General features: G+C 44.7%; 2 long non-coding RNA genes across 3 annotated transcripts; one reads left to right on the forward strand and one right to left on the reverse strand.

Annotated features, from left to right (window-relative positions):
- Positions 1-753: 753 nt before the first annotated feature.
- LOC310844398 lies at positions 754-8950 on the reverse strand. Its single transcript, XR_014564082.1, has 2 exons — positions 8636-8950; positions 754-1241 (listed from the first exon to the last, which is right to left on the reverse strand). It is a non-coding gene; the product is annotated as an uncharacterized lncRNA (long non-coding RNA).
- Positions 8951-8952: 2 nt separating this feature from the next.
- LOC310844396 lies at positions 8953-20003 on the forward strand. 2 transcript variants are annotated; one of them, XR_014564079.1, is made up of 4 exons: positions 8953-9256; positions 10432-10538; positions 17731-18083; positions 19449-20003. It is a non-coding gene; the product is annotated as an uncharacterized lncRNA (long non-coding RNA). The 2 variants fall into 2 exon arrangements; XR_014564080.1 differs by lacking the exons at positions 8953-9256; positions 10432-10538 and adding an exon at positions 13328-13469.
- Positions 20004-27281: the final 7278 nt, after the last annotated feature.

Raw genomic sequence — 27281 nt, forward strand, 5'->3', positions numbered from 1 at the left:
TAAATCTCTCTGTGGGGCAGTGGCTGGGACCCAGAGGTCAACAGAGGGCTCACGGAAAAGAACTGGACCAAAACTTTCAGAAAAAGTCACCAACATGGCCTTTGCTTTCCCCTTAGTTTTAACTGGGACTGCTATTGCCTTCCATTGAAAGAAACCATTACTGGGGGTGTCCCCCCCTGTAACTGCTGGGAAGGGGTATATTCACTTCTTTGACATGTGATTTGGTTACCTTGCACAATTCATGTGAGCAGAAGTCTCTGGGATCATCCATCACTTTGCCCACTTCAACCCCCTGGCTTCCTTAAGGTACCATATTTTTCGCTCTATAAGACGCACCAGACCATAAGGCGCACCTAGTTTTTGGAGGAGGAAAACAACGGGGGGAAAAAACATTCTGCATCTCAGAAGCCAGAACAGGAAGAGAGATCGCTGCTTTCGCTGCGCAGCAATCCCTCTCACTGTTCTGGCTTCTGGGATAGCTGCGCAGCCTGCATTCACTCCATAAGACGCACACACATTTCCCCTTGCTTTTCAGGAGGGAAAAAGTGAGTCTTATAGAGCAAAAAATACGGTAAATGGGAACCCTGATGGTTTATTTTTGAGGGTTCCCCTATTCCTGAAGCCAACTCTATGCCTACAGTTGTTTTAGTATCTGAAGCGGGTGTGTGTGTACACAGACACACATGCAGAGAGAGAGACAGTGTGTTGTTGTTTCAAATGAAATAATGGATTTTAGCATCCAAACAAGTCATGTTTTGTTTGGCTCTAAGTCACCTTTTTAATAACCCTGTTTGATGCTTCTGCACAGCAGAAGCGAATGAAATGCAATGAATGCAAAAAGTCAATCAAAAGTCTATTTCCTCTAGCAAATCCACTCAATTAATCTTTCCGGGTTTCTCTCCCCCACCTTCTTTCTTCTTTAAATAAACGTGAAAGCAACAGCTCACAAAGCTGGTCTTGAAAATCCTCCGCTGCTGCCTGTGTTTCCTCTCAGAGCTGTAGGTGTCAGTATAAACATGGCTTTGAGGTCAGGTGCTTCTGGGATGTCATTTGAACCCATTGAGCTGTCCACATTATTGAAGGAGTCGGCATTCAGATGTTCAGCATGCATGGGACATTGTCTGCTTGGCTGTTTGAAGCCCTGGCAGCAGCAGATGACATCTGGTGACTAATGGGCTCAGATGTGAAAGCCGTTCCCACAATGCTTTGGGCTGCAGCTGCTCCAAAACCACAGCAAGAAGCTGGAAACAGAGAGGAGAGGATCAGTCGAGGGAAAAAAACAAATCAATACCTCCTGATTTCAGAGGAAGTCAAACATGGCCCTGACTACAAATACATTTTCCCAACCTGGCCTTTCTGGGCAAATGAAAAAGAACCACACAGCTTACTGCATTGTGGTTTAGTTTATGCCACTCAAAAGCACACCCCTTTATTAAAATGACACACATTATGTGCTGCATGATAGTGAAATGAAGCCAGATTGTGTTTTCCATGAGGAAAATCTTTTCCACAAGAAGAAGATGCCTCTGAATTTCTCTTGGTGGAAAGAGAAAAAAAAAAGGGGGTCGGGCAGGACCTGCTGCCGGTTTAGAATAATGTTTGAAGTGGACACATTTTGCTAAATGTTTAGAGGCCAGTTGATTACTCTTGAGGGGAATGGCAGAAGAGAATCTCCCCCTTGATCCGGCTGGCAAACTGGACGCTCATTTTATAGTGTTGCTTACTTAATTAATAAATAGCAAATAGATTACTAATTGGGACAGGTTTTTCAGAACATCCCTTGGCAGTTTTGAAGTGAACTATATGGGCTTCTGGTCTGCTTCCAGGATGAACAGAAAATACTGGTTCTGACCTTTAAAGCAGGGGCGAAACTAGACTTTATTTCACCTGGGTCAGAGACCCAGTTTGGCACACACACCCATGTGCATTTGTGTACACACACACACACAGGCTAGGAGCCCCCATGGAGCACCTCTGCAGGCTTCACCTGGAGCAAAAAAACCCCTGGCTAGTCCCCTCCCCATAGCTATGGCTCTGCTTCAAAGCCCAGAATTGCCGTCTTCCACATAAACCTTCCCAGACTCTGAGGTTGTATTCTCCCCCCGCCCACACAAATATTTTATTAAATTTTTCACAGTGCAATAAAATAATATTAACACCAATAGTAATCATAATAAAACACAAAATTATATGTACGATACGATACGATAATCTTTATTGTCATTGTCCCATACAGAACAACGAAATTGAAAATCTACATAAGACATTCAAAACCCAACAAGCCTGCTATCCCAGCTATCCCAACCTGGTTAGCCCCCTAAAAACTCTGATACCCCATTTTTAAATACAATATACTCCCATACAGACTCCTTACAATGCGTTTAAAACCAAAATCGCATTTGGGGAGGAACTGTTTCTTAGGCGTGTATATAGTCCACTACCATAATTATACCTTAATCTTCACATCTAAAGAAGTGAGTCTTCCCAGCTCTCGCCTGAAAAAAGTTTTCCCTTTCCTCAGCCTTACACCTTGAGGGAAACTCACTCTGACCTGTCTCTACACAGGTCTCTCTCTTCTCTCCATCAACCCCTCTATATGTATCTTCATTTAACCTGACCCTTAGATTGTATTCTTTGAGATTCACCATCATCTGAGGTAGCAATCCTAGATAGGGCCTTGAAGTGTTGGCACCCCAGAGGGTCTGATACTTTTACTTCCAGAGAACCTGACTTATGAGTATTCATTCGGATCAGACTGCAGGATGGTTGCATCAAGCAATTCTTACCCCGTGCTTTCCAGGGTGCTCTGTCACTTTCCTTAGCACAAAACGTCATTTTAAAAAATCGGTTTTGTTGTACATGAGCACCAAATCCGCTTTCTCTGTGCAACCTGAATTTGCCAGTGTGTAATTGAACTGCATCCTTAAAGAGTGACAGTCTGGAAGTGTCTGGTGTTCCTTTATTTTTTATTACTGACACATCTTGCCATTACTAATGCTCAGTAATATACTGCTCTTTTATGGTTATAATGAGATGATTGTTGTTTTAAATAGTTCTTTTATTTGTTAGCAGGTCTGGAGGCTTCAATGTTGGAATAGTGGGGTGGAAATGTTGTTAAATACATAAGAATTAGATTCAGCCAGTTAAAGCAGAACTAACATAAGCCCCTTCCTCAATTTTTGCAGGCTGGGGCAAAATTTCTACAACCCAGTTCAAACTATATTGTTGCATCAATTTGCAAATATATTTTAAGAAGACATCATAAATAAATTCAGCCTTTTAAGGCAGGTTTTCTCACAACATACACAATTCTGCCTAATATGTGCAGTCCTGCAAGCACTTTAATATATGCTCTTTTATGCACACTTTCCTCTAATATATGCACTTTCTATAAATCTTTAGGTTGGGGAACTGCATCATAAAATGCAGAGATGTGTGGATTTCAAAGGGCAGCATTTAGGTTCACATTTTTTTTTATTTAAAAAAGGGGACGCGGGTGGCACTGTGGGTAAAACCTCAGCGCCTAGGACTTGCTGATCGTATGGTCAGCGGTTCAAATCCCCGCGGCGGGGTGCGCTCCCACCGTTCGGTCCCAGCGCCTGCCAACCTAGCAATTCGAAAGCACCCCCGGGTGCAAATAGATAAATAGGGACCGCTTACCAGCGGGAAGGTAAACGGCGTTCCGTGTGCTGCGCTGGCTCGCCAGATGCAGCTTGTCACACTGGCCACGTGACCCGGAAGTGTCTGCGGACAGCGCTGGCTCCCGGCCTATAGAGTGAGATGAGCGCACAACCCTAGAGTCTGGCAAGACTGGCCCGTACGGGCAGGGGTACCTTTACCTTTACCTATTTTTTTTTTAGGAAGGGTGAATTAGGAAGGTTCACATTAAAATTCAAACTGAATTGAATTTCTCTGCCATCCCTAATCAGCCTTTGTTTCTCATACAGAACAGGGAAACTCATTCTTCACAATTGTTGCAGAATCAAAGGCAGAGGCATGGACTGGACTCAAATATTTTACATGTGACTGGCAATTTGTTTCTGATGCCAAGGAGAAACTATAGGAAGGCCTTCGTGCTGTATGTGGAGGTAATTTGCGTGTCATGAGAAAAATGATGTTGCAAGCCACCTAGACATATGAGATGGGGAAAATAATGCATTCCTTTGGTAGGACATTAGGAAATGTTTAGAGCTAGTGTTGAAAGGCAGGTAATTTCCTTAGCTCCCGGCCACTCCACCTCCAAAAATAAATCAGTATTTTCGATTCGAGAGCAATGCCAAAACAAGTAAAACCAGAAATGGAATGGCAGGAAGGAGATCCCACGCAGACGTTTGCACCATTAAGTGCTGAGACAAAGGGGAAAGAGCTCGTGTCAGATAGTGGACAGTGTCAAACAATGAATGGGAGATTGGGTTTCAGCTCACCACTCAGCCATGGACCTCACTTGGTCAGTCACATTCTCTCTGTCTCTCCGCCTAGCCGCTTCACAAGGTTTATTTGTTTAGGATGAAATGCGAAGAAGGAGAGAGAGACTGTGTAGGCTTCCCTGAGCTCATTGAGAAGAGCAGAATAAAAACATAATAGTCAAGACAGGGGGCTGTAATTGTCCCCCCTCCTCTTCTCCTTATGAAACAAGCCTTCCCTTGTTTTGGAGAGTATTTGGCACTCAATGGTGAAAGTGTGTGAAACTGTTTGCAATGGGCAGGTGTCAGCGAAAGAGTGAACATGCTGTTTTGCAGAAGCAAATGGGTCAGTAGACTCTCCTGCACTGAGCTTAGCACAGAAAGGGGTGGTCCCCATTGCTTTAGCACTGGGGGTGTCAGCTCTTCCCCGTCCTCCCAAACATAAGCGGATCAGAGGAGAAAATGGCCACAAACAGCCACAAAGATGTGTTCAAGACTGGAAGGAAGAAGGTTGATTTTTTTTTTTGCAAACGTTTTTATGCTCTCGACACCTTTTGCAGCGAAAACCAAACCTTGCGAAAATAAAGCAAAGGGCGCTGAAAAACAATACATCTGAGGGACACATACTGCTGTCTCTCGCCGCTGCTGTCTCATAGAAAAGTGCAAAGGCACTTCTTATAGTAGTTACTGGCAGTTCCCAGGTCCCATGCAGAGAAATGGCAGCAAAATTGTCTTTGTAGGCAGGCATCCCTAACATTACCATGCCCTTAACTGTCATCGTGTATAAAGTGTACTGTGTGGACAGCAACTTAGAACAAGTGTGAAATAAATGTTTGAGAGGCAGACAAGATATAAACAGAGGTATAAAGATTTCTACTTGCACCTGCATCACACACAGCTTAACAAAAGAAAACAATTAGTTCAACCTGTATTTTCAGGCCATTTTTTGGTTGTTAGTTTTGGCCACTGAGACATTGAAAAACAATCTCTGCCCTTTGCATATCAGTCGTGACAGATCCCCTCTTCTCCAGGCTTCTACTGAGGCCACACCATCAACAAAGGATTCGGCTTCTCCCAGAAGATAAAGGTCATACTCAGAGTAGATCTACTGAAATGATTGAACACAGCTTACTTTCAGTTGGTCTAATCTAACTTAGCTGGATTCAACCAAGGGACACCTTTCACCAGGTAGTGTGGGGTTACCTTTGAAGGTGGCCTGGAAACTACAACTAATCCAGAATGCGGCAGCTAGACTGGTGATTGGGAGTGGCCACTGGGACCATATAACACCAGTCCTGAAAGACCTACACTGGCTCCCAGTATGTTTCCGAGCACAATTCAAAGTGTTGGTGCTCACCTTTAAAGCCCTGAACAGCCTCAGCCCAGTATACCTGAAGGAGTGTCTCCACCCCCATCATTCAGCCCGGACACTGAAGGGCCTTCTGCAAGAAGTGAGGTTACAGGGAACCAAGCAGAGGGCCTTCTCGGTAGTGGCGCCCACCTTGTGTAACGCCCTACCAGCAGATGTCAAGGAAATAAACAACTACCTGACTTTTAGAAGGCATCTGAAGGAAACCCTGTTTAGGCAAGTTTTTTATGTTTGATGTTTTATCGTGTTTTTAACATTCTGTTGGGAGCCACCCAGAGTGGCTGGGGAACCCAGCGGGGTATAAATTATTATTATTATTATTATTATTATTAGAATTAGAATTAGAATTAGAATTAGAATTAGAATTAGAATTAGAATTTGTATCCTTCCATTCCTGCCAAAGGAGCCCACAGTGGCAATCATTGCCCTTGAGTTACCTCTAGGAACTGGGCTCTGTTCTAGAAAGAGAGCCTTTTTTTGTTGAAAGGTATTTGTTGATATGGAGATCCATTATGTTTTCCTGATGATTAGCTAAGGAGTTTAAGGGACACCCGTCCTCCTCATAGGAGCTGGCTGGACAGGAGAAGCGAGGACTGAATGCAGCCTTCTGCCCTAGCATTCCACATATAGAAGCCAACTGGACTAGCAGTTGCATGTCCAATACTGGCAACAGATAGCTTCCTCCATGGCACCTCAGGGCAACAACGTCATTTGGGGAGCACAAGGTGGGCTGTGTGGCCTGCATAGTTCTGTGCTCCAACAGAAGGTGGGCATGGCAAGGGCACTTAGGAGGAACTGTTGGGTTGGGGGCTGCTCCTGGTGCCCTCCCCCTACCATTTGTCACTTGAGGTGGTTGCCTCACTCTGCGCAATGCTAGGGCTGGTCCTGTCAACCAGCTGTTGCATGATCTCATGTAACCTGGCCCCAAATACTTGGCAATCTCAAAGCAGACTGCCTGTGGGAGTGTGGTGTACCAATGAGCTCATAAACCTGTCTTCAACAGATGGAAGGGCTGGCTATATGAAGTGCTGCTTCCAAGTGGCCTCCTTTGCTTCTGCAGGCAGCAAGAAGGGAGTTGTTCAGTGTCTCAATGGGCCTGAAACCCCAGTGCCCCTGCTTCTCTCCTGCAACATAGCATGGAGCGGATTTCATGATTGGCTGCATGGTGCTGTAGTAATTCACACAAACAGATGAAGGAGACTTATCATCCAACATTCACTGGGTGAAGATGAGTATATGTTTGTTACATTATTTGCCACTGACTCACTGAATGTAGCAATGAGTGATGGAGGGAAACAACCAAGATATTTCCAGGAGGTCTGGCAGTACATCTTATTCCTGCTATTTTACTGCCTGAAACCACATTCTTAAACGATAGCTTCTTTTTAGTTCTTTCACACAAAATCTCATTCTCCAGCTGTGCTCCTTTGCTCACTTACCTGGGAGTAAGTACCACTGAATTCAACAAGGCTTACTTATGAGTAGACATATACAAGATTGCACTGCTAACCATTTTGTTGTTTCATGAAGGATGCTCAGATATAGACACATCTTTCCCCCTTGATTAGGGTTGCCATATTTCAGGAGCTAAAAATCTGGACACAAAACGTTTTAGAGCTGTTTTAGGGTAATTTCTCCATAGCTCCTCTGTCAGCACTGATCCTGAGCCACCCACATCAGAGCCCAAGCCATCGCCATCGCCAGAGCCTGAATAAGAGCCTGGGTCGCCAATGCCAGAGCCAGAGCCAGAGCCAGAGCCACCAACACACCAATTTTTTTTTATAAAAAAACCCAAATCCAAGACATTTGCTTTCAAATCTATAATTCCCCCCCGGATGGGCATGTAGGATCCCCAAAAGCAGACGTGTCCAGGAATTTGCTGGCATATGGCAACCTCATACTCTCCAACATTTCTCCGATGAAAATAAGGGCATCCTATTCCATAACGATAATTTTATCCTCCACACAGCTTATTGGGTTGCCCCAGCACTCTGGGCAGATTCCAACATATATAAAAACATAATAAGACATTTAAAAAACTTCCCTATACAAGATTGCCTTCAGACAGCTCAGGGGTTGGATAACTCCATACCTGTCAACATTTCTCCAATGAAAATAGGGACATCCTAAGGAAAAGTGGGACATCCGAGGATCAAATCAGAAACCAGGACAGCTTCTCTAAATCAGGGACATCCCTGGAAAATAGGGACATTTGGAGGGTCAGCAACCCTACCCTTGATTTGTATGGCATGTTCATTATTTGGACATGTATATTTGTGTACATTAATACAGATGATGTCCCCTGCCAAAAGCCAGAAATGAGCACTCAACTTCCAGTTCTGCAGATCTTCAACCTTGTAGTTTTCATGTTGTAAACTCCTGAGCACAGGGACCTGCTGGGTTTTTCTTTTGCTTATGCAATTTCATAAAGTGTCACCTGTGAAGACGGTACTGTATAACACTAATACAGTACACAACTGTTATAAGTCGTCATGCAACCTGCCTGAGGCCCATACAGGGAACATCATTTACAGGACAGGGACAAGGTTCATGAAAAACTTTAGTCTGGGGACCCAGGTCTCCAGAACATCTGAAAGTCAGTAGAGATAGGGCAGGTGAGATTTAGAAGAGAGACATGATGAGCAGTGGGATAAACAGTGGGCAGGAGAAGAATTAAGCATCCTTTTACAACCTGCCACTTCTCCATTCCTATCCTGCAAATAACCCCATTCTTTTTAGCAGATGCTGGTTTCCATAACCAATTCTGCTTTCTGAAGGTCTAGTGAAGGCCTCAACAAAAATGGGGCAGGGGAGACACACAGCAATCGAAGTGAAGACCACTTACAGCAGAATGCAGACTGACCTCTCTCAGCTGTTTGGAGCAGACCCGGAACTTAAAAGAAATCAGCAACTGCCACAAGGATTGCCTCATAAGGCTACAGGTGGTCTCTTTGGTATCTTCCTCATTTCGCCATATCTTCATTTTCCCTTGTGTCTCTCTCAGGCCAGCAGATTATGTCCTCATGGTGAAGAGCTGTTATGAAGCCAGTCACAAGGTAAGTTTTATTTGTCTTCCAGAGACCATTGTGACCTCATGTTGGCCTCACACTGCTTGTGACCTCATACTGGGATGTCTCTGATGTAACAGAACCTGGCATGAATCAGAACTGAGCCAACTCCCAGAGGCCTGTCCAGTTTGACTTAAGAAGTGTTTTGTTTTTAAATCTTCTGATTCATTTATAAGAGGAAATATATGTTTCCAAAAGTTGCAAGGAACTAAGATGTTTCGCAATTTCTTACTTTGGCTTGGATCCGGAGTTCGCATGAGCAGACCCTGCCTGCGCAGTGGGCCTTTCCCCTCCTCTCCTACCCACTACAGCCCCTGCAAGCCCCTCCCTGCAAGATGGTCAGAGGATGTGGCTTGGCAGGGGTCTGCATTGCAAAAGAGATGGAAATGAGGTGGAGGCAGCTTTCATGAATAGAGGTGAATGATCTGTCAGGATTGGGCTATTGCTGCAAATGCTTAGAAAGATTACTTAGAAAGATCCTCAGAAAGTTACCATTCCCAATACACTTCCGAGCACAATAAGTTACATTGGCTCCTAGTACGTTTCAGAGCACAATTCAAAGTGTTGGTGCTGACTTTTAAAGCCCTAAATGTCCTTGGCCTGGTATACCTGAAGGAGCATCTCCACCCCCATTGTTCAGCACAGCCACTGAGGTCCAGCTCTGAGGGCCTTCTGTAGTTCCCTTACTACAAGAAGTGAAGCTACAGGGAACCAGGAACACCCTCCCAGCAGATGCCAAGGAGATGAGTAACTATATAACCTTTAGAAGAGATTAGAAGGCAGCCTTGTATATGGAAGCCTTCTAATGTATAATGTTTTATTATGTTTTTATATCTGTTGGAAGCTGCCCAGAGTGGTTGGGGCAAACCCAGTCAGATGGGCAGGGTATAAATAATAATTATTATTCTTTGGTGATAACTCATAGCCGAGTAAGATTGTCTTCCATGAATATGGTCTTAACAGTGTGTCTGTAGGTGACTGTGGAAGCCAATTCTGGATCCGCAGTACCTTCCTCAGTGGTGACATAGGTTTCCAGATGGGAGTTGATCACGGTGAGGATTTGCCAAATGTGCCTTCCTCTTAACTTTTTTCTCCCTTTCATCCTGAGTTTGTGCTTCCTCAAAGTTCATGACGCCTTTGGTAGAAGCTATTCTCCAACTGAAGCACTCACAGGCCAGTGTTTCCCAGTTGCCAATGTTTATACTACATTTTTTTTAGATTTGCCTTGAGAGCATCTTTAAACCTCTTTTGTCGACCACCAGCCTTACATTTTCCATTCTTAAATTGGGAATAGAATAGTTTCTTTGGAAGACGATAATCAGGCATCCAAACAACATGACCAGTCCAGTGAAGTTGATGTTGAAGAATCATTGCTTCAACACTGGTGATCTTTGCTTCTTCCAGTACACTGGCATTAGTTCACCTGTCTTCCCAAGTAATATGTAAAAATGGTCACAGACATCGTTGATGGAATCTTTCGAGGAGTTAGAGATGGTGTTTATAAGTGGTCCATGTTTCACAATCATACAGTAAAGTTGGTAGTACAATAGCTTTGTAAGCAAGCATTTTGGTTTCCCTGCAAATGTCCCAGTCCTCAAACAATCTACGCTTCAATCGAGAGAAAGCCGTGCTTGCGGAGCTCAGGCGACGCTGGATTTTGGCATCAATGCTGGCCCTTGTGGAAAGATAACTGCCTAGGTAAGAAAAGGATAAACATTTTCTAACATTGCACCATTAAGTTGGATTTGTGGCACTGCGGGACGGGGGGTTGTTTTGTGCTTGTTGGTGCAGCAGTTTGTTTTTTTTGGATATTGAGCGATAGGCCAAGCTTTCCACGAGCTTCTGCAAAGATATTTAGGATGGCTTGAAGGTCATCATCTGAGTGTGCACACATAAATAATAAAATGATGATGATTATGATGGTGGATGTTGGAGGATATGTGAGCAGTGGTGTGCTGGACCACTCAGAGGCTCTCTGTGATAGATTTGTAAAGCCTTTTTAGGACAAAGTTGCCCACATCAGCTTAGATTGACACCATAGTACAAATCTACACGTATGGCAATTGTGGCACTGTGTGACAGTAGCTCCCTTCTTATCTGTTGGCCCACTATCAGAGAATATCATTGGGAGACTATTGCTTGGCCCTGTGCCAGTTGACCTAGGGGATACTGCAGGGTTCCATCTTGTCCCCCATGCTAGTCAGCGTGTCTATGAAAACATTTCAGTGAAGATGAATGGATATGTCAGTTTTGGTTCCCCCAGCTTCTCATTTGTCCAATTTTAAATTCAGACCTCCACATTTCTACTGCAATATGTGATTTATTTTTTTAATCTTCATGAAAAAATGTCTGCATTTTAGTTTGAATTTCTTGTAATAAGCAGGTTTTTGAATGCTCTTTTCCTTAACGTAACTCAGAAGCTGTGCTTTTGGCCTGAGGAGCACTGTTTCCTGTGCAAAGTAGCAGCAGCACACAAGGTGCCACTTCTGAGGTAAAACAGTGAAGTGGACCAGGTTGAGCCAGCTGGTAGGCCCAATATAACCCATGAACCAGTCCTAGACCTGGACCATAGAGTTCAACTCAGAGTTTTAACTCACATTACATTGGCCCAAGGACAAGAATGGTCTGAAGCATAGCTGAGGTATTACTTCCCCATAACAGTATGATAATATTTTAGATGCTATGAAAGATTTACCTTTGGAGATCTCTGTTAAGAATATCTGAAAAGCCATTGCAGATTTGTATTAAATTACAATAGAAATACGACAGGCTTGTACACTGTTCTCTCTCTCTGCTGTGCCAAATGGATTAATGTTATGATAATGAATACCCGAGGAATTAAGTGTGATTTGTCACTTGTAAAACGTTGCCCACCACTGTAATCCATCACTGCTTTGTGGCAACGAAGGTTGATCTGTCAATGAGATTGCAGAACAAGATGGTAATATCTTCACAGTATCTTTCTCTCTCCTCCCATTTCTGCTCTTAACAAAGAATTTTAATTGTACTTATCCAGGTGAAATCCTGTAGTCATTCGACCAAACCAAGGCTTAATACGCTTTATTTTAAGTCACGTAGATCTCCCAACCTGCAGTAACGTCCTTCCCCTCAGGTTTTATTTTTTTTTGCCATCTTATATCCTAGTAACCGTCATGCATGACGATCCCGATCTTCTCTGCAGTGTGCAGTGAGCAGATGGAATGGTCAGTGATTCAAAATGTGAAATACTGAAAAGGTCAAAATCCAACAGAATGCTGCTGTCGGTTTCATCTGTGATCTCTTGTTCTCGTATCAAAAGTCATCATAAGGACAGTAATGAGAACATCATAAATCTAGTTCTCTCACCTAGAGGCCGATGGCGAAGGATGAGTGAGTTCGTAGCGATAAAGAAACTGAATCTGCTGCAGTTCTTTATGGGGAAGAGGACTGCTACCCACATAATCACAGGAGCCTGACCGGATCAGAACAATGGTGCATGCAGTGCAATATCTTTCATCTGATAATGGCCAGGTCCAAACGCTTCAGGACCATTTAAGAATATGGAGTTACAGCATTCATTTCCCAGGCTGATCTCATGGTTGCATTAGGAACACCTTGATTCCCATCCAAGGAAAATTGCACTTATACTCTATTGAGATCTTGTCTAGCACATATTCATATAGATCTGCACAGTATATCAAACCCCATACAATCTTCCAGGCATATATGGTGGCCCACCAGGAACTTAACAAACTTGTTTTTCTTCCGGCTTGTTGTCAGGCATCCAGCAGGTATGGGCAAAATTCTGCTGGCCTGATGGAGGGCATGATCCAGACCACAGAGTGGTTCAGTCCACCATCCTGATTCAAAACGGTGTCCAGCTGTTTCCAAATATAGACAAAACCCCACTCAACCAGCAGATCAGTTGTTTAGAGCATGGCCCTTTCTTACTATCATCTCCCAAATAATTCGCAAGGCAGAAAACCCATTCTTACTCAGTATGTTAAGTGTTTGGTGAACAATACAGGGGTACCTCTGGTTACGTACTTAATTCATTCTGGAGGTCCGTTCTTAACCTGAAACGGTTCTTAACCTGAAGCACCACTTTAACTAATGGGGCCTCCTCCTGCTGCTGCGCCGCCGGAGCACGATTTCTGCTCTCATTCTGAAGCAAAGTTCTTAACCCGAGGTAATATTTCTGGGTTAGCGGAGTCTGTAACCTGAAGCGTATGTAACCTGAAGCATATGTAACCCGAGGTACCACTGTATACAGCAAAGCAACTTCCGCAATCTGCATGCTGATTCCACTTAGGACCCCTCCCCCCATGTTTTGTGAAGCTGGTGATATGATGGACAAGGAAGGTTGGGATCAAACAGGTCTATATAGCCTCAGGAATTTTTAGGTAAATAGCTTCCCACAAACACATAAATAACAGATTTTGGTTAGGCCTTATCATCTGTCAGGAATAGGGTCAACTGGCCAATGGGGCAGCTACCTTTTGTCCCCAAGGATGCCACAGAGAATGATGTGAACTAGGTCTTTGTGACATTGTGCATTGTGGTGCTGCCAGGTTGTTAAGGGCAACCAAGTCACCTCGTTTTTTATTGTGGGTGGGGGAGAGCAAAAGCTTACTCACCTAGTCTTTAAAGGTAAGTCTACCCCCAGTCAAAAGTTAATAGATCCACACCCCCAAATTGATAATAATAAAAATTGGGGTTCAGCATTCCCAAAAAGTCATGACCAAGTCTAGGCAGAATGCTTTGGCCCAGCAGTAATCTGAGGGCACATCTGGGGTGGGAAGTATAGCTCTCCTCCCTCCACTCCAGACATTGAGAATAGCTCCTGCTCCTATATATGCACAGCCCTATACCTTTATCTGCATATCCCCCCTCCTGGGTTTTGTTTCTTGGTCATACCAAAGTGTGTGACAGAATGTTGAGAGCTCACTTTTATACATAAGAGATTGCATTATTGAACAGAATCCACACAGCAGGGCCTACTGTGTTCAATAGCATATAAGCAGAAGGAAAAGATAGATAATCTCTTTGCATTTTTTTTTAAAGAACGGAGACAATCGATGAATACAACAGGCAGGGGAAGCACAAAGAGACAACAAGGCAGTGTTAGCCAGAGGTTTCTGCACAATGGTTGCCTAGCTGTTGTCAGGTTTTAGGGCAAAGTGTGGAAGAGGATCTCTTTTCTGCTCTCAAAGTAGCCCACAGGAGAGGCACCAGCACAGAGCCTGGGGCTCAATAGAGTTTCATCTTGGGGAAATCATGGCTGATACGCTACTAAAAGCAGAGCTGACTTTAAGTTCGGGTATTCGTTTTGCAAAGCGAGTTCTTAGGAATGCTGTCCCGCACCCCCTTTTACAACACCCCATCCCTCCACAAAGCATCTCATCCCACAATTCTCATTCCCTTTTAACAAATAACAAGGTTGCCGGAGTTGGAGCGTTCATAGCATGAATGTAGTTACCATTTGCTCGATGTGCTATTTGCAGCTAGGAATAGCTGCATTTGAGAAAACTAGTCTCTTGTTAGATGGTGAAAAGAGGCATACGGAGATGTCGGCATGGCATCGCATGGGGTGCTGGAGCAAAATGGTGGGCTTTCCTTACTAACATTACATCACTAGAAGGTTTGCATGTGAGGCTATAGCCTCAATCCTATATGAGGAGTTACGCTGCAGTCCTAAACATACTGACTAGGGAGTGAGCCCCTAGTATTAAGGTAGGGGAAGGGACACAAGCAGATTTAGATGTACAGTGGTACCTTGGTTTGCAACTGTTTTGGATTACAACCGTTTTGGATTACAACCACGTCAAACCCGGAAGTGTGTGTCCCTTTTTTTTGGATTACAACCCATTTTTAGGGGGAGTCCTCACTGGCGAAAGCACGCCTTGGGTTTGGTTTACAACTGGACCTCCGGAACGGATTATGGTTGTAAACCAAGGTACCACTGTATTTGATTTATGTATTGCTTCACACATAGGAAGTCTTGAAGTGATTTATAGGGCCAACATACAATATGCAATGGAAACCTATTAAAAGAAAAGCGAATATACTAAGAGCCTTCATCCACAAAAATCACTGACAACATAAAAAAACTGCCCAAACCAAATATAAGAAACCCAAAAGCCAGGCCACTAGTGCTGATCAAGTGCTATCCTTAAGGTCCTGAGTGAAAATGGACCTTATGTCAATACCAGAACTATGAATTGGTTCAGAAACAAATTGGTAGCCACCACAAGTGGGGGCAAACTGTACTTATATGTCCAGATTGTCTAGTACTGGTCAGCAGCCTGTCTGCAGTGGTGGACTTGGGTACTGTGGCACCCTGTGTGAGACCACAATTGGGTGCCCCTTCCCCAGTCCTCACGCTGCCTTCCCAAAGGTGGATAAGGAGGTGCCTGGCTATGGGAAGGAGGCACGAGGGCTCTGTTAGGGTCCTGGAGCCCTCCCACCTCCTTCCCAAAGCTGGGAAAGTGCTAACTAGGTTTTGGGAAGCTTAAGGGAGGACTCTACGCCAGTGTGGTGTAGTGGTTAAGAGTAGTAGACTCGTAATCCGCTGAACCGGGTTCGTGTCTCCGCTCCTCCACAAGCAGCTGCTGGGTGACCTTGGGCCAGTCACACTTCTCTGAAGTCTCTCAGCCCCACTCACCTCACAGAGTGATTGTTGTGGGGGAAGAAGGGAAAGGCGATTGTTAGCTGCTTTGAGACTCCTTAGGGTAGTGATAAAGTGGGATATCAAATCCAAACTACTCCTCCTCCCCCTCCTCCTCTTCCTCTTCCCAAAACCTCGCACCTCATGTACAGGGCTTTGAGATGGCGCCCTGTAGGCTCAGCACCCTGCGTTTGCTCCCAAAAATCCACCCTAGTATCTGCTACAGTTTCCAAACTGCCTTCAAGGGCAGCCCAACAACACACCACTGTAATCTAACCTAGAAGTTACCACCGTATAGACCTCTGGATCTAGGCTATATCTATCCAGATAGGGTCACAGCTGGGCCACCTGCCCAAGCTGGTAGAAGACGTGCCATTCCAGAGGGGCCTCTTGCACCTCAAATAACAAGGATGGATCCAGGATGCCCCCAAGCAGCACACCTGCTCCTCCAGGGTGGTGCATGACCCTATCTAGCTACTGATCTTTCATTATTTCGGAGTTCAAGGGATCTGGGATTAACTGGGTCTGCTCTGTGACTATTGTTGGGGGATCATGGGATATGAAACAGTATTTACAGGGCTATTGTAATGATTTGGACTTACCATTCAGGCCCAAACACAGATTTGTACGGAATTTTGTTGCTGATGTAGCAGCACATTTTGGCTCTCCTTCAGAGCAATGAGCTCTTAAAAGTTCACCTCAAAACACTGGTGGAAAATATTAAATGACAGCCTCTCTGCTTTCTCTCCAAGCCAGTGATGCATTCCATACTGCTTCTCAAGGTAACAATCCTTTTGCTGGCCACATTAGGAAAGATGGAAGTATTAGTGGATATTTTCCCCCACCCCCACCCCCCAATAATGGAAGATGGCTTCATTAAGTTGTTAGGATGAAGCCATTAGTGTTTATGTTGCTCTGCAGAGTAACATAAGCAAAAGACAAGTCCACGTCCTCAGGAGCTTACAGGCTAAAAATACACCATGATAGGGAAGGAAGACAACAGAGGCAAGGCTAACAAGGGACAAGTGCCAGAAAGCACAATTACATGTAATGGGGCTTTGTTTTGGCTGGGGATAAATGCTAAGGCATCACAGAAGATATGGACTTTGAGCTGAAGACTGAAAGAAGAGAGGAAAGGTTGTCAGAACGCAGAATTCCTCCTGAAGTTTCAGCTTCTTACTCCCCTTCTGAGAAAGCCTGCTCATGCGTTTCTCCAGAGTGAATGCAAGGAAGATGGAGCAGAGCTATGCCTCCCCCTTCATCACATGCCATGCTGTGCTGACCTCACTTCCACCACCTACATATTGAGCATGGCATTTGCAAAGGGGGAACCTATGCGTGACCTCCTGTTTTGTGAAATGCCCATATGCCACCCAGCAGCTCATGCGCTCCAAGACATCCATGTTCAATGCACACACATTGAGCAGCATAGTGTGGCATGCAATGGCTCAGGCCAGGCTGATTTACCATTCACGTGGAGAAACACATGAATAGGACTAGAATCATCAGGAAAAGGTGTGGAATCTCTGGGAAAGGAGCCAAGGCCAAAAGCTTTTGCTGTTAGTTCCATTCCTATGTTCATTAGGCTCCATCCTAAGCCACCAGGTGCTGCCCTCTGACTAGGGGTAGGGGACGAATTGCATTCAGTTCACGTTTAAAGGAGAACTTTCCCAATTTGCACATTCTGAAGCTACAGTCATACCTCATGTTACATTTGGTTCAGGTTGAGCGTTTTCAGGTTGTGTCCCGCGGTGACCCGGAAGTACTGGAAAGGGTTACTTCCGGGTTTTGCCACTCGCGCATGCACAGACGTGCAAAATGATGCCACACGCATGTGCAGAAGTGGCGAATCATGACCTGCAGACGTGGGTTGTGTTCTGCTCATGTTGCGAACGGGCCTCTGGAACAGATCCTGTTCGCAACCAGAGGTACCACTGTATATGCAAACTGAAACACAGCCATTCCACTGAAATTTGCACTTCTCTGAATTTTGTAATGTGGTTCTCTAGCCAAGCAGAGTGTGCCAAAACTGCATATGCTGAGCTAAGGTGTTCATAAAAATGCATGTATCGTTGAAAATAAGACAAAATTTATTATATTGGGGAAATGGCTTTGTAAAATTGCATACAAGATGCACACAAAAGCTAAAATTGCATACAAAAATGTATATGAGAATAAATTTGCACTAAAATACTGATACATTTTCATGAGGACTTCTTTCTTTCCTTCTTTCTTTTAAAAAAGGTAAACTGATGTGGAAATATGGAGAATGGAACTTAAATGAGAAACTTGAAAGAAAACGGAACTGACAGATTCGCCCAATCCTACCTCTGACCCACTCGGTGCCATCCCTTCCTTTCACCATGCTCTACTAGGCTTCATCTTCTGATGTATCCTCCATCTACCCCTAGGGCTCTACTCTCTGAATCTCCAGGCCTAAGGTTCCTGAAAGGGGCAATGGTGGGAAGGGATGTACTCAGGGTGAGAGTTCCGGGCATAAGGAGCAACAAGAGGAAATGAGTGCAGTTCCTAGACAAGACCTTTGAATAGCTCTACTGTGACAGGACTTGGAAGCGTGAAGATCATTATCAGGATATGTGAGTGGAAAAAAGAAGGGGAATGGCATAGGGGAGGCTTTTAAAGGATGCACCAGGAGTTTGCTCTGTATGAGCTCCTCTGCATTACTGCGAATGTTCCCTTCTACTCTTGAATGTTCCCTAATTAGTCATTTGAGGGGGGAAACTTGAAGAAGGAAAAGCACAAAGTGAGAGCTATGCATAATTTACAAAACTGAACGGTTCCTTTTAGGTTAATGGCATTGCAGCTCGTTTCTCCCTCCCCCTAAGCCTCTGGCAAGAACCTTCGGCCTTCCTCATTTTTATCACTTCATTTGGAGTTGTGTCCCTCCCATCACCTTCCAAAAAACTGGGGAGACTCTCTTTTCCCTCTGCCACCACAAAGTACCTTTTACTAATATACCGTCTTCCCTCCCTCCCTCTCTCTCTCTCCCTCCCCCCCCTCTCTCTCTCTCTCCTTTGCGCAGACCAGGTTAAAAGTCTGGTTTTTGCAGATGCCCTGAAGAATGTTGTTGAAGTGCCTTTCTAGAAACCAGCACAAATCAAGGATGTGAAGATATTGGGGGGGGGGGGAGAGACTTTGGGGAGGGAAGGAGAGCCTTCCTCAAAAGGTTTTTAAAATAACAATTTGCATCCTCAAGTAATTCCCAACTCTCCCTGGCAACCATTCATTTCTTCCAACCGGCAGAAATCTGCAATATGAGAGTGGATTGGCTTCTTTTTCCCATGGGGCCATGTATCTCTTCATCCGCCGCCTAGGGTAAAAAGCAATGCATACGTTTACAATATAAATGTGATTTAATCGACCTCCCTGTCAGCAAGAAATGGCAAGCATATCAAACAAGACCAAGATGTTAGGAGAGGGAAAATGGGAGGGGGGAATCATAAATTATTGCTGTGATGAGTTTCTGAGCTGGGGGGGTTGTGGGTGGGTGGGGGGGGAGGGGGAGACTACTGGATGATTTTGTGTAAGGCTTTTCCCCGAAACAATAATTAAGATAATTCTGTATGACAAGGAGAAAAATGTTCAGCTTTGTATGAAATGTGCTCTATGTTTAGCAAGCTGAAAGCTCTCTGTATTGATTAGAATTCCCCACAGCCCAGCAATGCAAAGCTAAAATTAATTGAACTGCGGTCCATCTCTTTTCTCCGAATCCTTATTTACTGGATCCTGTGTGTGTATCTTGAGCTGAAAATTGATAGGTTCCTTTGTGGCGAGTGTGCGTGTCTGTGTTTGTGTACACCAAAGCTGTCAGAAGCATGTTCAAGGCCGGCCCTATCAATAAGCAGCACAAGGAAGCGCGCCTCAGGCGAGGGATTTGGGGGTACTATTAAAAGGCAGCAAATAGTCAATTATTTGGTTTGTTGTTATATTTTCACCACCAGGGGAAGACCATTCAGATTTCTTTCCGCCTTCTTCTTTTGCCTTGGGCACCAATGTGTTTCTGGCCATCTCTAAGAACGCAGGATCCTAATACCCAGCCTCTTACAGCTAAGAGAAGCACAACCCACTGGAAAATATTCCCGCCCGAACCCCTTGAAGTGAATGGGAGCCATGCAAGGAGCACAATAGTTCCACAGGCTGACTTTCAAACAGTTTGGATGGAAGGCTAGGTCACCTGCCTGTTCCACATCAGCACATTTCAACACATGGGAGAAAGTCGTTCTTGTGCCTGAAAGCAGAAAGGAAAATATGAAGCATTTAATCAGATTGGAGAAAGATATGTAAACCACATTTTAAAAAAATTTCTTGTATGCCACCCTTCCTCACGTGAGAACCCGGGGCGGCTTACAACCAAGATGCACTTGCGCTTTTAAGGGACCCCCAGTTACAAATGCTCCCCCAAATGGTCCAATGACAATTTATGGAAGAGTGGAAACTTTTGGGGAGATTGAAATGAAATTGCTGACAGGATTTGAAATCTGAGCGATGGGAAGAAATGATAATACAGTGGACGCTCAGGTTGCGAACGTGATCCGTGCGGGATGCACGTTCGCAACCTGCAGCATTCGCAACCTGCGTCTGCGTGTCTGCGCACGTGTGGGTTGCGATTCGGCGCTTATGCGCATGCGCAAAGCACGATTTAGTGCTTCTGTGCATGCGCGACCACCGAAACCCGGAAGTAACCCATTCCGGTACTTCTGGGTTTCAGTGGTCCGTAACCTGAAAAAACACAACCTGAAACTTCTGTAACCCGAGGTATGACTGTATACGAAATACAGGAATGCATATTAGATGAAATGTGCAATGTAGCAGAGGAATATGTATTAGATTAAATGTGCGACATTATGCAGTCTACAAAAGGGATGGGCATATAAACAGCATAGAAGGGAAGGTGGGAAGTCAAATTAAAAGAGAAATATATAACCAAATCTGAAGTTTGAAATCAATTGGTTAAAGTTATGAAAATCTAATAAAAATCTTTAAAAGCGAAAGCAAAGGTGCACTTTCCCCTTCTCAACCCCCATGTGTGGCCTCATGCCCCCCAAAGTGGCTCTGGGGTACATGGGTTGGGGATCAAAGAAGGGGTCTTTCCATCTGGCAAGCTGAAATGTTCCCGAGATGGAACATTTGTCATTGTGGGCTAAATGGAACTCTTAAGGTCAGAGCCACAGTACTTCTGGATCCCAGATGCTAGGGCCCAAACAGTGTGCATGTGTGTCGGGTGTGTGTGTCCCTTAACTCCCTGCTTCTAGGCACCCCCCTTAACATCTGGATGGACTAAAGGATCTCTTAGTGCAGGCCCCTCACATTCTTCGTTTCCATTTCCCTCACATCTTCCAATTCAGGCGTTTCGACTTTCCTCCTGCTCAGCCCATCCTCTTTATCCGTAACCCACGGCTTGCTTTATTTACTGTCTCGACAACCTCGTCAAAAGCCCACATTCCCCTGCCGTGACAACACTTTCTTCCAATATTCTGGTGAATTTTTATGTCAGTTGCTATGTGTGTGTTTTTTGTTCTTAGTGAAATATATTTCTTTCGAGCTGCCTTTGACAAAATGTGTCATTTTTGAACTTTACACTGGATTTCTTGGCTCCGGCTCCTTTTGAGTTACGGCCTCTCTTCCCCTCTCTTGAATAAATTACTCTTCCCACCTTTTAGAGGACTGCTACACTGTCTCCTTCAGTGACCTCTTGTTCTTCATTCTCTTTGAAATTTCTCATTATTTAGTTTAAGCCCTTCTGTGGCCTCCTTCTTCTTTTTCCTGCCATGATTTTTGTTTTGTTTTGTTCTGCAGTCCTCAGCCTTGCCAGTTTTCTTCTTTTCCTGCAGGGGCGAAATCCAAAGCACCCTGGCTGGAGTCCAGATTTGAGTAATTATTTTCTGTCTCCCTAAAACCCTTTTGCCCTGACTATTGTATATGATTCTTAGGGTTCATCTTGGCTTCTTGCCCTGCTAAGCACCGTTGCCTTTTGTTTCCAGACTCTCATGCCTGAGACTGTGCTTAACAAAGAAATGGAGAGTTTTAAAGTATTTAATTGATATATATTTTTGCAGTGCACCCAGAAAAAGACTGAGGGGTGCTCCTTACAGCTTACTTATCTATCTAGGTATTGAGATCAATTCCAAGGCTACGGATACCCTGCTACGGATGTCGGAGGAATCTGTTGAAAATGGACTATCAAGCTGATTTCCTTCATCAAGGCATGCATTTTTGCTATGGATGCTGTTTGCCTGTGTTTTCCACAATGAAATTTTCTCTCTCTCGTTTTGTACAAGTTGCATTATTACATATTAATTGACGTATAAATGCTGCTCTCCTGACGGGGGCCTCATCACTGTTCTTTTTCCCGAAGTGTCATTGGTTGATTTTGTGTGCCCATCAAATGAGGCACTAAGGCTGCAAGTCTAACCACGTCTACTTAGAAGTAAGTCGGATTGAGTTCAATGGGTCTTACTCCCAGGTAAGTGGAGTTAGGACTGCAGCCTCAACCCTACTTCCTACTGTAAATTTAAAAACCACATGGAAAGTACTGATCTTCTGGACTATATCTGTGCTCATCAGTTAAAATCTTAAGAGTTTCAAGCTTTCTTTAAACTGGGTGTGGAACGAAGCAAGCTAAGCTAAGAGACATCAGGTAGGATCCATAGTCTGGGGCAAGCAAGAGTGGGTTCCCCATTTTCCCACTGGGCACGCACATAATGCACGGTTCCGACTTGGGCCCCAGATTATGAGTGACCAGCGGCACAGGTAGTGTAATCGCCCCCCCCCCCGTAGCGGCAAGAAGAGACAGGGTTGAATTATGACAGGACACTGAACCACCAAGTTATGAAGTATTGGGAGAAGAGAGAGAGGGAGTTGGAGAACAGATAGCAGACACATCTTTAGAGAACCTGGGAACTCCCCCTTCTCCAAGGACAATTAGGATTCAAGGGCAAAGAATGCAGTGATGAGACTTTCCGTAGGGACACAGGGTGTTGTTGGGGAAGGAAAAGGAGGAGCTCAGAGTGAGCAATGTCATGATGGCGTCCAGGACTAGATTCCTTGTCTTGCTCCACAATTGCTGAATAAAACCACAAATACAAACTTCCTTGTTTCTTGTTTGATCCTGGAGGCTGCTGGGGGAGGAGAGAATCTTTTGAGCCTGACAGGTGCTGATGCTGAGCACCCATAATAATTTTTTTGTGCATGCATGCCTGAGCCCCCAATACTGGTGCCAGTGACATAATGAGTTTGGGGATATGGACTGATGGGCCTTCCCAGCCGTACCCACAGACAGACAGTGGGCTGACAGTATCATGGTTGCCCTAAGTCAGTCTTTCTCTCCTTTAACTCTAGCCTGCTTGCTGGAGGGAAATGTTATCTCTGTCACCATATGGGATGTCAGAATCCCTGCCCTTGGTATAATAATAATAATAATAATAATAATAATAATAATAATAATACTTGTACCCTCCCCATCTGACTGGGTTGCCTCAGCCACTCTGGCCAGCTTCCAACAGAATATAAAGAACATATGATGCACCAGACATTAAAAGCTTCCCAACAGAGGGCTGCTATAGCATACAAAGTTGAGCCAATGAAGTCTCTGTGAGGATCTTGCTCTCCTTGTCAGCTCTGCTGTGAGAACAATGGACAGCTTACAGAAAATTTGCCTCCTCTGTCTGTGTCGTGGCTCAGAATTTCCCAGTCCTGAAAGACCAGCATCACACCCTGTCAAAGCTGAGCATTCATTCGGGTTTCCTGCAGCTTGCTGCCAGTGTGCAGCTCAGAGTTGTCAATAGAACCTGGTGGTTGGGTGGACAGAAGCTGGCAGTTTTGCGTATAGGCCCCAATTTAAAGCAGAAAGGTTGTGCAAACCTGAGGATTGGTGAAACATCCATAGCAGCGGAAGTCTTAATTCTGGGGCTGCATTACAAAAAGCATCTTTCCAAGAGGAAAAAAAAAAGGAGAAAACATAATTAAGTAAAAGCAATATTCTGCCTGTCATAACCATAGAAACAGGCTGGCTAAGCTGGGGACATGTAAGAATTCTTGCAAATTTGATGCCAATCCATGTGACAGTCAAGAGTGTACACTCTGAGGCTGAATCAGGGAGAATAATTGAAGCCTTGCAGAAAGGCAAGCCAGAGTGTGGGTGAACACTTAGCAGTAACTGGAAATTTAATGCACTATAGAGAAATGTGTGTTTCACTTCCTGAAAGAAAGGGATACTCATGTGTTTGGACCTGGACAGAGAGACCATTTGTGATCCTTATTCCAGGAACTGGGACTTGTTAATAAAATGTGGGGGTACAAATAGATAAGGGGAGAACTGTACTGCTCCTATTGTTATTATTAATCTACAGTGGTACCTCGCAAGACAAATGCCTCGTAAGACGAAAAACTCGCAAGACGAAAGAGTTTTTCGTTTTTTGAGTTGCTTCGCAAGACGAATTTCCCTATGCAAGTTTGTTTCCTTTTTCTTAAAACCGTTAATACCCAGGGAATCCGTGCTTCGCAAGACGAAAAAACTCACAGAATGAAAAAACTCGCAGAATGAATTAATTTCGTCTTGCGAGGTACCACTGTATTTTAATTGCGCACCACAATAATTTACAAAGTTTTAAAGAATTACACAAGCAAAACAATAGGCCTCTGCTCTAAGGAGCTTGCAATCTAAATTTTGACTGGGAGTGTGGGCAGTCAGAACAAGGGGAGGAAAGAGAGAGGCAAGGAAAACTTATTTTCATTTTTGTGAGTGCCTCTTTTTTATGGGGCTTGGCAACCCTTGCTGTAAACATATTTGAATTGTTTCAGTGCCATTACCCTTAGTTTTTGTATCCCTGCCTCATTGCAGCCCTTGGTCTCGTTTTCTCACATTGTCATTGACCCCACTGGGTGTCGTGACCCTCGAGAATGGATGGATGATGTAATGTGTAACATATCAATGAAATCACATTAGTCCCTGCTGCCAATTGGCTTAAATGATAGCACAGGCCACGAGGGCATTGGAGAAGGAAGAAAATGGCGGAAGGAAGAAGCAATAGCCAAAGGAGCAAAAGGACACTGAATAATATCAAAACGAAGCAAACATTCAGCCAGGTGGGGTTGGATGATGTTTCGGCTGTGTCAAATGTGCTACTTTCGAAGGCCCATTACAAACAACCAACTTACCAAGCAGCAAGGGTTTTACTTTGTTAAGAACAAAGTTGTGGAGTAAGGCCAAAAGTCCAGCATCCTGTTCTCACAGTGGCCAACCAGATGCCCATGGGATGCCCAAATGAATGATGGAGCCTTGCTAAAGCCCACAATAACAAGAGGTAGTAAATTCAATAGCATGGTGATCAGATTTCTCCACTAGCCATATTCAGTCATTCCCCTGCATGAGGGGAAGAGGGCAGGGTCACAATTCTTTGGCTCCGCCTTTGGTCACTGCTCAGTGGTCTGGACACTTTTCGTCATAGCCAACCTGATGGTCTGGAACAGGAGAACAGAGACTACTCCTGCTGACCGTGATCTGGAACCCTGATTGGTTCAGGGTCCTAAAACAGGAGTTGCGGAGGCTCCCTGGTTAGACGTTTAGTTCAAGTGCATGGCGAGCTGCTGAGATGCAACGGAGAGGGCAGGGCACACAACAACAGCACTCTCCCCTCTTGTGCAAGTGTAATTTAGTGAGTGGGAAGGCAACTGTATAGGTCTAGACTCTAGAGGATTTTATTATGGGGGGGGGATAAGTGAGAAACATATGACTGTTGCTATGATTTTAAGCTGAGTTGCATGATGGAGCTGCTTAGTTGTGTATATGTGATATATATAAAACTTGATTTTTAGGGTCTGAGGTGGGACACATGGGCTTAAAAGCAATAAAAATCTGTTTTTTTAAAATCCAGATGTTTCCCCTGAAGAGAGCAACTCCCACAAAAGAGTAACTTGCTTTAGAAACAAGACCATTATCAGTATGATGGATAAAATATGAATCATCTGCATCCTTAAACAACAACAAGAACTAAAATTGTGACAAACCTTTGTAGCAATGTTGGAGGAGATAGGGCTTCACAAACAGGCTAAGTAGCAATAGCTACAGAGTGCTTCAAAGTGAAGTGTAGTCTCTCATATCACTGCAGTTTAGCACACATTTGGGACCACTTTCCCTTGGTTACCACAAGTTGTACCACAAATAAATACTGAAATTAGAAAATATGTGGTGCAGCCATACTCTTGTGCTTTGGATTTGTAGTTGACCCATTTATTAAGGCCTCATTTCCTTCTGTCAAAGCACTGTTGGTGATTGAAACTTGTCACAGCCACCTGACAGTTACACATTTGTTCACTGAAACAATTTCTTCTTGCAAAGGCCAAGGAACCATTGGACAGGGGAAGGGGTCGTGTACAAATCCAACCCCCTTCGCTTTATTTCCAGAGTGTGCTTTATTTCCAAAGTCGGAGTTGAATTAATAGTCAGCACAGCTTCGCACAGCGTTATGAACTAAGTGGGTTTATGGTGAGCTTTGATGGAAAGGATTTATGGAGCAAGTGGGTTATGCGGAGAGATTTGAAGGAACAGAGGGAAGTGGCACCATATTGATTAGGAATGGGGAACCTGTGCCCCTTTAGATCTTGTTGGAATACAACTCCCATCAGCCCCAGTCAGCAAGGGATGATAGGAGTTGTAGTCCAACAACATCTGAAGGGGCTCGGGTTTTCCACCTCTGAAGAACTAGGGCAGTAGTTTTCAATCAGTGTCCCGTGGCACCCTGGGGTGCCTTGAATGATGGTCAGGGGTGCCACAGGCAACACTGGCCTGTATCCCTCTTTCCTTCCCTCCCTCCTCTGATGCCCTCTCACACCTCTGCCTCCCAAAGGCTTGCACAGCTGTTGTTGCAGCAGCCCTGACTACAAGCTCCCTAGGCCACTGGTGTGTCTGGGGCTGGCCAGGGGTGCTTCCCAGGCTCCTGTGGGGCAGTGTGAGGGGCAACCTCAGAGACCAGGGCCAGCAGCAGAGGCTGCCCAGAGGACCCCCAAGGAGAGGGGAGGTGAGAGGAGGCTGAGGGAACACCCCACAAGGGAGGGTGTTTGAAAAAGGGTGAGAAGCTCCTAGCTTTGCAGGCAAGGGATGACATAACTGGGCTCCTGAGCCCCACAGGGGTGCCACAGAAAGAATGTAGTTTGGTCAAGGGAGTCGTGGACTCAGAAACGTTGAAAACCTCTGCACTAGGGGCAGCAAAAGAAAACAAGGGAGCAAGAGATCTTTGATCATGTTGTCGTCTGGATTGTTTGCTCCTAAAAGCAAGCAAGCAAGCAAGCACCAGAGAGTGAATGAAAGAGAGAAAGAAAAACAGAGAGGTTACAAATCAGCATTAAGTAGGAGGAAAACAATCCAGTTCCTGAACAGTAAGCACTGCAGCCTAGCTAAATCGTACACTTAGAAACCTGGTGTTTTGGGGCATATTGCTGCAAACAGATGGGAAATATGCCTTGTGATTGCCAAGGTTTCCCAAGCCCCACACACTTTGCCATGGCAGTGTATCTGGAAGTTTACAAGTGGGAGGCAATTTGGGAACTTCTCTCCAGCGCTTGTGTTCCCTCCCTTCCCCCCTCTTCTGCAAGAGGAGCAAGAGATGCCTTTGGCTTTTCTTTGGCAACACCAGCAAATGGCGAGAACCTCACATTCCTAGAGATCTTTCATCCAAATGGCTTCCTATATACAAAAGCAATTTGCAGGCATCATTGACTGATTGCACAAACCACGGCCCCCAATGCTCCTGATTGGCCTGTCGCAGCAGTGGGACCGT

The sequence above is a fragment of the Podarcis gaigeae genome, assembly GCF_964106915.1.
Source record: "Podarcis gaigeae genome assembly, chromosome: 5".
NCBI lineage: Eukaryota > Metazoa > Chordata > Lepidosauria > Squamata > Lacertidae > Podarcis > Podarcis gaigeae.